Raw genomic sequence first — 12,017 nt, forward strand, 5'->3', positions numbered from 1 at the left:
AAGCTCATGGATAGTCGTGACGCTTGGTGCAATGAGGCTGATCCATTTATCCTAGCTATGGTGAACAGTAAGATCCTCAAGGACAAACTCTCTACATGTTTGATTGGAATCTGGCTTCCAATCTTCTCCGGATGCCCCAGACAGTATATATGCACGTAGTCTTCCACTGTAAGACTACCTCGTGTTCGGCCAATCAAATGTACCACTTCTCCTCTCCAGGAGAGACCAGTGATAAAGTAAATATCTTCTACCTCTATCCTCAAAGGCATTTGATCAATCATAAAAGCATCATCTTCGATACTCCAGTAGTGGATCAACATTTCAAGCAAGCAGGTGTTGGCCTTCATATTTGGCATTTTGAAAAATTTTAATAAACCGCATCCCCTCAATGCATCTAAGGCCTGCTGATCATTCATAACTTCATTATCAATGGTAGTATGCATCCTCTCTCTCCAGGTGATTGTCATCCTGAAAGAAAATTTATTTCCAACCATTAGTTTTTTGTGTTTAAATTTCAAACCGCATATACGAGGGTCCCTTTCATACACAGTGGCGTGTAGGGCCTGCATATATGCAAGTTCATAATATCGAACCCGCGTATACGCCACGTTGAAATTTTTAACATAAATTCCTACGGTAAAATCCCAATTAAAATTTCTAAAAACAATCATAAATCAATGCAAGCTAGAATTGGGGGTTACCTGATGATTTTGATGCAAATTGAGCGGTCCAATTCTTTGGGGGGCAAGTTTGCTCCTTTTTTCTTCACAGCTTTTGCTCTCAACACAAATGGTACAAATGGTGAGTCAAAAAGTCATTTTATAGCTTTGAAAATGTCAAATTTTTTTTCAAAACTTGATTTTTTCTGTCTCATGAATCTTTTAACTTGTGAGCTTGGATTGTCGAGAATAGGTTGTTTTTTCAGGGCATTTTGGATGCTTCTTTGGAAATTTCACATCAGTTCCATGACTACTGACCAGTCATGGCAGGTATCGTTTAATCACTGGCATATAGGTTAGGGAAACCATTTTTCCGTTGCATTTTGCATACTAGCCTCCATTTGTCGATACACTTTCCATAGGGTCAATCCCATCGTGTTATGGTTAGTAAACCATGTTCACTCACCGATTTTTAAATCATGACATGATGGTAGAGCCATCCTTTACATGGGCATCATAGTTAGCACCTCACTAATGTTGGTTGCCCATGTTGTTTCATTGAGTAGGCTCGGGAGTCCTCTCTAGTCCCGCCATGACTTGTGCATTGAAGACTCATTCCTCTTTGCTTCTTCGCTTTGTTCTAGCCTTGTACCCTAGAGGCTCCTTTGTGTTGAGTTGTACTACTACATTGCATTTTGACCATTTGCACCCTTTTGGCCTTGAGTCGGCTTCACTTGGACTCGTGTTTAAGCCACTTTTTGACCATGTCTTCTGCAAAAATCAAACTTGCAATCCCTTAGCTTCTGCAACTTGACACACCCTCAGACCCGTGGAAGGAACATCCCTTTGAGTGTCCTTGACCAATGTCGCCTCCCTGCATTGAGCATAGGAATGTTCCTATCCCGGGAACTAGATCATCTGTTTCACTGGCACTCGTTCTTTCCACTGTACTATAGCATTCTTTTATTCTTTTTCTAGCTTAAAGAAAAGGAAAAAAAAAATACATATTCCAAAAAAGAGCGGGAACGGGACAACATTTCCATATATTGTTCACAACTAGAGTCAGTTGTGTCGCCCTTGAACAAAGCACTCAAAAGAAAGTCTCTCCTCCATTTGGACGGGATTTAGTTTGACTTAGGTACGCCTTAACCTTGTTATTGAGTCAGTTCTCCTCCGGTTGGTTATCTCTTCCAATCATATGGAGAGTTCGTTCGTGCCTCTTGCATGACGAGCTTATACAGAGTCATCATATGCTGCCACATGGTCATCATTGAGTCGTGCTTTTGTTCAAGGGAAGTAAGCCTGAGTCGGCCTCTCTGCGGTGTCTCTTGACCTATTTTTCAGTCGGCCATCCTTGGTTGTCAGTGTCTTGTCTATCATCACATCAGTTATATTGGTCCTTTACTCGTGCCAGTTTGAGAACGTCTCCATTGACTTCTTGCTAACAGGTCTTGTTCTTATCAATGATGACATATTGCTCTAAGGATAAGCCTAGAGCTGCACCTTGGCCCTATTTTCATTATTGATAGGTCACCTTGTACTCAACATTGATCAATATCGTGGGTCTTTGACTGAGTGGTTTCCCTTGTGTTCGACATCAGCTTTCATTATCACACATTGGGATTCGTGTAACGCCTTGATTTCCATTTGAACCTATTGGTGGATTCCTCACCTCTGTGTTAGCTTCCATTATTGGTTGGTTCAGAGGGTTTCTATCGTGCGCTAGCTACATCTTGTGTATGTCGAAAACGTGCTTTAGTCGAGTTACTACATCTTTTTTCATCTGATTCCTTCCACATCATTTGCCTACGGGTTACACTCGCGCTAGATTAATGAAGGATGCCTTAATTCCTTCCTTCTAGCGGATCTTTCCCTATCGACTACAACTCATTGCTGTGGGGAAAAGGTCTAGAGTCCATTCGGCAGTACCTTGGGTTTTGCAGTCATCAATGGCAGATCCTTCACTATCGACAGTGGGAAACCATCATTATCTCCTGATTGATAGATTCTTCCAGGTGTTCGACTTCAGTTCATCTATTCGCACTTGTTAGATTGTATTGGGTACCTTGACTCTCATTATCATTATCGGTGAGTAGTCTCGCGTTTGTTAACGGTATACATCAATGACCGATAATCAAATGACTTCTCACATGGTCGACTTCAAATCATTTATTCCCATTGTGTAGAAATGTACCGTGGCGGTCGGTGAAGACCTCAGGTTACATCAGCATTCTTTGGTTCACTTATCAGTTTCTCCTATTGCTACTAGTTGACACCATTCCACATTATATGTTGCAGTCCTTCACAACGACATCCTATATGCTGGCATCTGAGTTGCGATGTAGTATCATCTTATTCCATCATGTTCATTTGGTACTATTGGGATCAGTTTTTGACATCAATGATTAGCTTCATCTTTCATATTCATTGATCATCTTCTTATATGTGATATTCAGACATGTACTTGTTTGATCATGATCAGATGATCCGTTATGTACTTTCAGTTCCTTATACTTGTATACATAGTGGATCCACTTGTACTTGATATGCAGACATGCTTTACTTTCTTTGAGCATGGGTATGCCCACCTTAGACAATTGTTTCTTTCTGATCTTCTTTTGATGGCTTGGCAGGCTGAAATCTGGTGAAGTCCATCTCAGTTTTTGACAGGTTTCCTTTCCATATACTTAATACATTTCGGCCGTCATGTTCCCCTTCTAACCTCATATATTAGGGGGCATCTGTTATAGCTCCAAATATCACCCTTGGTATTTGTGATGCTTGGTTTATGGCCTAGGGAATCCCCTCCTTCCAGACTTGGTCCAAATATTTTAAATACAGTGTTTTACTCCCTGTACGCTACTTTTCCCTGTGTTAAAAGCATGTACACGTGGGTCAGTCTATACCCAACACACGTATATGTGTTAAACACTTTAAAAAATTAAATTTCCTTAACTATGGGTCGATATCACGGGTTTTACCTGTTGATTACCAATTAGTGCACGTGGCCCAACTGTTCCCAACTGTTTCCCAACTAAAAAACTAATTTCGGAGAAGTATAAAAAGACTTCAATGGGAAGGCCTTAAGGAGGAGAGAAGAGATAGAATTACTACACTGATATTATTCCCTGATCAAGTCTGAAGAATCCCTATGCTTCAAGCACGTCCTCAAGTTTAGGAAACCCTTGTTTCCTTGAGTGTTGATGTTATCTCATATGCTTGGAGATATCATGGTATTGGTTATGGAAGGAGGTTGTTGAAGACTGGGACTAGACGGACCTGGAGTACGGTTCCACTTGGAGCCGGAAGAGAAAGACTCATGTGAACTCTTTCCATGTTTTTATTATAGTTTTCTACAATAAAAGAAACGTTGTCTTGTTCCCAATATCAACTTTGTTTATGCATCTGATGTTATTGTTATGCTTTATATCTGAATGACTATTTCGATGTATAACTAACCATCTATATATATGAGTTGATTTCACTATAATGCTTTATCTATAAGCTACTATGTGTATTCGAATTGGCTGATATGCAGGTTCGAAGATCATTACGAGTTGCAGAGGGTTTGAACCCTGGCTGGAACCACCCAAACGAAGGACATCCGGGTATGTTCATCCTCGCATAGTTAGTTTGTTTAAGCATGTTTCCTGAGTTTAATGCTTGTTTCTTGCTCTAGAATACTCCTACTCTGCTAGGGTTCTGACCCAAAGCCCTAGGGGACTTATTCCCTTAACAAATTTTCCTTTATTTTTAATAGATTAAGAAGAATTATGCATGGTTTACTAATGACGGTTTGGCCAATTCAAGTTTTTGCAACTTAGTCATTTCTGTAGTTATCTCCATGGCTAAGGTAGTAGCACCATTCTAGAAGGAAATATAACACTTAGACTTTGTTTCTAGAAGCTCCAATATGGATTTGTATTGGTCAAATTCCACCCAGCTCACACGTGTGGACCTCCAGCAAGAGATCAAAGGAAAAACGCAGTAGTTTTGACTAGTCAACTTCAAATGTGTTTTTTTAGCAAATTCAAATGAATTTTGGAAAATGAAAACATGGGTTTTTTCAGCACAAGCCCAATTAGGTTCCTATCAAGTAGTTTCCTCAAATTCATTACTGTTTGAGATATTTTCATGGTTATTTGGAGCCCTATTTTGTAGATTATGTGAGCAAACAATTTGGTAATTTCATAGTCAACGCTCAGTCACTAAAAAGATTGGAACGAGATGTTCTTTAGAAAATTCGTGGCAAGGAGATAAGTGTGATCAGATTTGGACTGATATTTGATCCTAAAATCCTTCAAAATATATTTGATTTTATTTTCAAACTGATTTACTGAGATCTCATGGCCAGAATTCATGCAATGAAATTCTGAGTTTCTTGTTGCTTCAAAGCTCTATAAATTGCAATATCTTTGATGAGAGGAGGGATCAAATGCCAAGGATGAATCTTAATTTGTAATTGTTGTTGCTGATTGAAGGAGAAAAATCTTTGCTTTTTTTTTAATGCAATCTTTGTTGTGGCGCAATTCTGAATGTGATTGGCGATTCCAGCCTTGTGATCCAAGTTTCTAATAACTCGCACTCATTGGGAGGGTCCCTGAGGAGTGAGAGATAGTATAGATGTTATTTGATTCTTTGAATTAATTTGTTTACACTCTACAATCCAAGTTTCTAATAACTCGCACTCATCGAGAGCGTCCCTAAGGAGTGAGAGATAGTATAGATTTTATTTGATTCTTTGAATTAATTTGTTTACACTCTACAATTAGATTATAGTTTTTTTCTTTTTTTCTTTTTTTTTCTTTTTATTTTTTCAGTTAGTTCTTTAGTTTATTTACATGCTTTGTTTCCAATTCATTTCATGCTATGTTTTCAATTAAGAACTTTTCTCATTGCTTTTGTTTCTTGGCAGAACAAACGCTTGATAGAAATATAAAAACACCAAAAATATTTACCTCGAATGCCACATGTTTTGAATGTTTTAGCTTAGTCTCAAATTCATGATCAATTCTAGTTTTGTAGGTGCACATTAGTAATCTTTGAAGGCTTCCAACACTTTACTTGCTCTTTGATTCCTATAAAATCTTAGATTAATGTTGCTTTCACAAGTTCGATAGTTTAGACTGCCTTTCAAGTTTTATAGATTAAATTTACTTCCATTTTTGTAGAATACATTTCCATTTCAAATCAAATAGATTAAATTTCCTTTCAAACCATAATAGAGTAATTTGTCTTTCAATTTCATAGAATAAGATTTCATTTTCTTGTTTGATAAAATATGATTTTGAAGCTTTCACATTAATGTAGAATTCATTTAAATTTCAATGTCTTGAATTTTGTTATTTGTTAAATTTTGGTCTTTGAGAAAGAACATATGCATGTGCTTACCAAAATCACATAAATAGATTGCAAATTTCATTTTGAAATCAATTCATTAGGATAATCTCTTCTCTTTATAATTTAGATTGAAAGCCAACTGTGTAGCACATATAGTGCAAGTATGCTTCACAAGTTCACGAACCCTAGGTTTGACAATTTAATGACAAGTAATTTAACTAACATTTAAATTACCAAACACCATTCATACACCAAAATCTACCATGATTTATTTATTCCACCCTATGAAATCATGTTTAATGTACTGACTTTGTGCATGTATAAAAGGGCTAGGCAGGTGATGTCCAAAGTTGGTGATTGGTTTGTTGATTAGGATGGGACATATCTAAGGATATTTAGAGTGACCAATCCTCCTCAATTATTGTCCACATTTCTAACTGACTAAGTAATATTGTAGGAGATAACATATCATGTATACAAAAGGGTAGGTGGATCCTTGTCATGGGAGAAGAAGAATCCATGGCCACACATGCCATTACATGTAAGTTCCTATTAGTTGAAGGACATGAAAGAATCCAAAGTAGAATCTAACACCCTATCACTCTTTTGTTTTTGGGATTTGATGTTCCATATATATGATCCTACCTCATTAGTGAAAACACATTTCAATGCACACAAGTACAGGTGGTAATACCAATCAAATACATGGGCTAAGGAAGAGATACAAAAAAATCCTTAAATATATCAAATTTAAATTTTAGAATAGGCCATAACACTTCCTAAATGAAAAAGGAGAAAGCTCAAGTTGGTAGAGAATCCCTTGCTGGGAGGCATACTACCTAGCAGGAAGTAGCAGAAGTTGCATAGGAGAAGAAGCTAAAATAGGAGCAATAAGTGGCCTAGATAGCTCGAGAAATTGAGCTCAAGGAAAAATAAGAGGAAAGGATGAGGAGGGAGAAATAATGAAAGAGAAAGAAGAGGAAGAAAGGAGAAAACAAGAATAAGAATAGAAGAAACAACAACAAGAAGTTGAGGCCAAAGCTAAAGAAGAAGCTTTCAAATCCTAGCAAGAAGCCACAAGAATAAGATTCCAACTAAAGAATAGTTTCAATACATTGAACCAACTCAACTGGCATCCCCTATCATCACATGTATTCACTTACTAATTACAAATATGAGAATCACACCAAATAAGAAGAAGAAATTGGTTAACCTAGGCAAATTCATATATGATCACACTCTGAATAGGATAGTGGGCCATAAGGAGAAGGCCTTGTAAACTCCTCATCTGCCTCCAGTTTTAGTCACCACAGAAGGTCCCATTATGCTAAACACTATGAAATATCCACTTATTATGGCATCATCATGCATAACATTCTGTCAAGCCACCGAGAGAAATGTGAAAGACCTACGAACAATTGAATATGAAAGACAACCATATAGTATAACTAGAGCATCATGTCAAGATATTGAAGGATGAAAATAAAATGTTAAAGAAAGAAAGCACTAACATGGAGGATTACAGTTCTTGTGCTTTTGAAGTGCATGAGTCTTACAATTCCATGGGAAAACATGTTTACCCATGCCTCCAAAAACTCCAAAATATCTCTACCAAGATATTGCCAAAATTGGCTAAGGAAAGAGGTACTCAACTCTAAAAGGTAAGGAACATTGTGAATAAAATGGAGCAATATCCCAAGGAATATACCTAGGCCCCACAAAAAGTCCCTAGGATCGGTGAAGCATAACTGACATATGACTTCCCTACAGATTCGAGAAAATCACATAAATGTATTAATTGTTAATGTGTTTTGAACCAAGTAATTGTTAGAAAAACAAAAAGGAGGAAAGATTTTCTTATGTATATAATTACTTGTGATATTATTATGTTCTTATTAAAAAAAAAGTTCTTTACATAGCTTCTTCTCATCAAGAAATCATCAAATAAAAAACATGAAGATCAGGGACACCAAAAGTAGGCATTCAACTAAGTTTAAAACCCCTTTATAGGGGAAAACCCAATGAGAACTCTTCCTTCAATAAATTCAAATTGAGACAGACTAAGACACTAGACCCAAAGACCTTCCTTCTCCACCAAGTCATCTCTCAAACTATTCTTCCAACCTTCAAAGATTGATTGCAACGATATTGCATCAACACTGCTTCAATACTACATCAATATTGCATCAAGGACGGATTTTTGACCCTACTGTATCAAAATTTCAGCCCAACTTCAAGACTGCAATTTCAACCCTCGAGTAGCTTTAGTTCCTTCACATGTTTGAGACAAGATAGAAAGAATTTCAAATTCCTTAGCTAGATAACGACCTCCTTCTCCTTCGCTAGCCCTTTCCTTCTTCCTCCTTGAATTTCACACTTTTTCTTCTTCTAGCTACTGCAATTCAGAATTGTTGAGTGTGTGTCACCAAATGAGTTGAGTTGGTTTAATATATAGTGATTATGTGAGGTCAAATTTCTTTGTTGAGGCTGAATCCTCCTTTCTTGAGGCCGACTCGTCCTTTGTTGAGTCTGACTTGGTGGAGGAGGCCTAATTGACCTATTTTACATTAAAATAAATTTCTTTCTTGAAAACGAAATCCCAAGAAGGGTCTTTTACAATATGAAATGGACAAGGACACTTGACATAAACCCTAGAAGCCTGCAATGGAGGCTTTGACCTAAAAAAAATTGACCCAAGCATGAAAACCATACTTTAATAAGTCAATTTCTTTAATAATAAAATTTCTTCTTATTTTCTTTTGAAAAATGCATTACATGATGACTCAAATATAATTATGAAGACTGGCACTAGTTACATCCTTCAACACTCCCTCTTAACTAGGGAGGTATTCATAATTACATATATACAGAGGTACATGGAAGATGTCAAAATGAACTACGAAGAGTTCTAGCACACTCAATGTTGCAGACTAGATGCCTGACTAGGGTATTCTATCCAGGTGGGACTAAGGGGACTCAAGCATTTAGCCAACTCTAGTTACCATAAAGATTTTAATCTCTACCACCAACCTAGGAATCTAGGTGTGTATCCACAGTCCAAGCTCCATGACCAATGCCACCCTCCCTCTTTAAGATCTAGACATCAACACATAGATCAGTTGGATGTCCTCCCAAGCATCTTGCCATTAGATGCTTCATCTCACCCTAATAAACTAAATCAAATATATCCATTTGTCCAAACATGATTCCAAAGTCTTCAACCTTTTTATGGAGAGATTTACCTATAAAAACACAACCCCAATCAATAATAAACTTTAAAATATATATACAAGTAAACACAAAACTTTGGGGTTCTCATTCTGATGCTACTTTCATCATCAAGTTACAATTTTCCGGAAGCTTTCTTCTTCCTTCATTTCTTCAACAACACCAAATACATCTTCAGATATTCTTAAGTCTTTTTTTTTCAACTTCATGAACATTTATCGATAACACTTTTGCTTACTTCAAAGTATTCATTGTCATAATATTCCCTTCCTCTCAACTCGGAAGATATACCGTTTCTTATATCCAGAATCCCTCTCAACTTAGGGAGATCAACCACTTCCTTCTTCTATAACATCAAAGAACCTTTCATGTCTCTATTCCTTCTTACGACATCAAGGTCATCCTTATCATCATCATTCATATGACTTCCTTCATCATGCTTTACCAATATCATTCGAGTATATTCATTATCTTGAAGATTATGTACTTGCAAAACTTTGACAACAAGTACAACCAAATAGAAATATACAGAAGCATGAAGTTAGTTATATAAAAAACATGGAAGCACTTAGACTTTAGTCATAAAATACTCAAACCTAGTTAGGTTCATAATCAACAAGAGACATATCTTTTTACATATTAGACTTCAACTTCTTGCTAGGGTTTTGTCATAGACCCTAGACTCCATCTTCGAGTAACAAAACCTTAGATATCATTAAATCAAGAATTATACTATACATATAAGGTTTCAACAATATACTTTTATAATTTCATGTCATACTCTATTAGGGTTTGTTGCAAACCCTAGATTTTATCATCAAAACTAAATCATATCGCAAGACAATATCATCATATCCTAAAATATCAATCTTTACTAGGGCTTTGTTAAAAACCATAGAATTCACAAACTAAAACATGAGTATCAAAAATTTGGTTAGAATACTCGCATATACATATCTAGGATTTCATACACTATCATCTCATATCAATATTCATACGTACTAGATAAACCCAGGCCACAAACATCAATACATCAAAGTTAGATATACAACAATTTTTCTTCACGATAGGGTTTCATTCCTAGGATCTTACTATAGATATTGCAGGGATTTTTCTCATACACCCTAGTTCACCCTAAATATATAGGGTTTTAATACATAACTTAGACATTAACAACAAACCTTAAAGAACTAGGATTTCTATCATAACAATTCCAAAACCCTAAACATGAAAAGAATAGAATTTCTAGATTTCATCAACAACCTTAATAGAACTAGGGTTTCATAATCAATATTGACATGCCCTTAGCAACAAGAGGCTAGGGTTTATAGTGAACCCTAAACGTTAGGGTTACACAAGAATGATCAAATAATATCATGAGGGTAAATTCAATCTAATGATTAATCACCCTAACAAGAATCTTTGTGATTCAAAACCCTAGACACAGTGTTTTTAAAACCAGAACCGGTGACCGGACTGGTCCACCTAATGAACCAGTTTACCGACCGGAACCAGTCTAACCGGGACTGGTTTGGTCTAAATGAACCGGTTTTAGAAAAATACATTAAATAATTATTTTTTAATGAAAAAAACTATTTTTAAGATTTAAAACCATGATTCCAAGCCAATAGAGACAAAATATGCAAAAATTGCTCATTTATATACCATGTAAAGGTGAATATATCAAAATGGCACCGAGTGCAATACATATAATCGACAAAATACATAAGAAATGAGGCTCTAAATGGCCTCTAGAGTGCAAAAACAAAGCCTACAAACTATGGGGCCAGTGGCCTACTACAAGACTCAAGTCTACATATATGATAATACTATAATAGTGATCAACATTATCACTTGAAATTTCTCATGAGTCATCATGATCAAACTCAGTTGGTTGAGTCTCGACTCCCAAACTTTGAAGTCACAAACTTCTCTATTGGTTCAGTGACTTGAGTCTCAAACTTCTAAAGGTATTCTGCCCTAATATGCCCTATTATTTCATTTGGTGCTCCACATGGCTTTACATGGCCTCCTATCCCAGCCAAGTGTTGCTTGAACTTGTTAATACCCCCTCCTTGAATGGCTTTTTGGCAATATTTGCAGATCATTTTTCCATCAATCATATCACAATGAGCCCATGCAGTATCTCTGGCTTTTAGAGGCATAATGACTGCTACTTAGCTTAAACTTTGTTGTTCCACTACTCCAGCAAAAACTCAACACTCTCCAAGCTCCCAAGCAAACTCACCAACACTCCAAATGAGATGTGTGAGGCAAATGAGAGGGAGAGGGGCCTCTTAAAGGCTTGGAGAGGGTGTTTTTGGAGGGAAATCACCCTTAGTTTCCCTCCAAAACCCCTAAAACACTGTCAAAAAGTTTCTTTTTTAGTTGACGATGGGCATGCCTCCTAACTGGCCGGTTAGGACTGGTTTTTTGCAAAAAAGGAGAAATGCCCCCCCTGACCAGGTTTTTTGGCCGGTTTCAACCGGTGGGCCTGCCAACTGGCCGGTTAGACCAGTAATCGGTTAGCAAGGCCGGCTTTGAAAACTATGCCTAGACATAACGATGTCAGTAATGCAAAGAAAAATTTCAAAAGAGAATGAACATGCCTTTTACATGAAGAGAACTTAATAACATACATTTAAATTGTTTCTTAACAAACCTTGTAGGACATCAATTCTTGAATGGCTTCCTCTGCAAAAAAAAGTCTATCCTTTGAAGTCTCCTCCATAACCTTGAGCATTCAATAACCATTCCTAACCAAGGAAAATATAAATAGAAGGTTATTTG

Source organism: Pinus tabuliformis, chromosome 7 (assembly GCF_031772625.1).
Source record: "Pinus tabuliformis cultivar Carrire ecotype Pingquan chromosome 7, CPIR1, whole genome shotgun sequence".
Taxonomy (NCBI): Eukaryota; Viridiplantae; Streptophyta; class Pinopsida; order Pinales; family Pinaceae; genus Pinus; species Pinus tabuliformis.